The sequence below is a fragment of the Octodon degus genome, unplaced genomic scaffold (genome assembly GCF_000260255.1).
Source record: "Octodon degus isolate 3935 unplaced genomic scaffold, OctDeg1.0 scaffold00047, whole genome shotgun sequence".
In the NCBI taxonomy this organism is placed as follows: domain Eukaryota; kingdom Metazoa; phylum Chordata; class Mammalia; order Rodentia; family Octodontidae; genus Octodon; species Octodon degus.
In genome coordinates this window covers 12,634,439-12,635,692 of record NW_004524623.1, presented here as the reverse complement: position 1 = coordinate 12,635,692, position 1,254 = coordinate 12,634,439, and the positions used below count along the sequence as shown (strand labels likewise).

The following is a 1,254-nucleotide window of genomic DNA, read 5'->3' as shown; positions in this document are numbered from 1 at the left end:
AGTCCATAACAGTAGTGGGTTATCCGTTGGACTGGCAATGTCAAAAGTTGTTGACTTGAGCTTTCTACAGCTCAGCATATTAACATGGCATTACTTTTTATACTTCTTTTTTATACTTTTCTGCTGGATGGTTAAGACCAAGATAAAGCAAGACCTATGTAACAAGAAATGTAACTTTTGTATCTGACAAGGTCAGTCAAATCCCCTGAGGAGTTAGCCTGAAACCTTGTACCACAGTCAGGGGCTGGGGAAATGGCTCAGCAGAATAAGCGCTTCCCTGGCAAGCATAAGGGCCTGAGTTCAGTCCCTGTTTCCACACAAAAAAAGATCCTTTGTCAGTGTCAGCCACGTGGATGAGTCACAGCCATTGCTTGACCAAGTTGCTCTCTGTAAATCCTGAGAGAATGTTTTCTTTCCATGTGACTCTCCTTAGGCACACAACTAGATTCTTAAAATAGGACACACCAAGATGCACCACTGAAAACTACATTTAATAATAACATATATTATTATTAATTCTTCTTCTACTGAAGAAGACATGCACTTGCTGTCCCTGTAGCGGACAGCTTCTAAGACTTCATTTCCCACGAGGCAGAAGCCTTCAGGGTCCCCCTTACTGCGCCAGGGCTGCTGCAATCAGGGGCCCGTCAGTGCTGCGTTAGGAGCTCCGGAGTCAAGCGATATAAGCACAAGCCTTATTTTCAGTGAACTAATAGAAATTAGTAGTATAACTATCTTAATCAATGTTTCATGCTTATACCTTGTAACCCCAACAACTACTTTGAAGATAATAATAAACAATGTACCACTGTTACTCTTCTACTATCTTATTTTGAAATTTTGTATCATTGTTTTTTATTGTTTTTTTCTCTTTAAAATAAAAAAAAAAAAAAAAAGATCTGGACTCCATATCTGAAAACAATCCAAACCAACTTCTTGCAATATTTAAGAGGAAATATTCAGCAAGGCATTCAGAAACTTCCTCCCTCTAGTAAAAGAATTCAGCATCATTAATCTTTGAATGCTTGATAGCAAGCAGGAAATTTTTTCAATAATTCAATGACCTACAATGTTTTTACTTTCAGATTAAGAAGACGCAGAGCTAATTAGATAGCTTTACTTTTCAAAAGGCCAGAACTGCTGAACTTCCTGTTTATAAGGCTTAATATTCTCCCCTTCCTGAAAGCAGGGGGCCCGGGGGGAGGGGGGAAGAAAGAGAGAGAGAAAGACAGAGAGAGACAGAGACAGAGAGAG

At 39.4% G+C, this 1,254-nt stretch overlaps 1 protein-coding gene across 1 annotated transcript in view; it reads left to right on the top strand.

Moving 5' to 3' along the window:
* The window catches only part of Caps2 (calcyphosine 2), a 129,066-nt gene that overhangs the window by 119,290 nt on the left and 8,522 nt on the right, over positions 1-1,254 (top strand). The window lies entirely within an intron of this gene.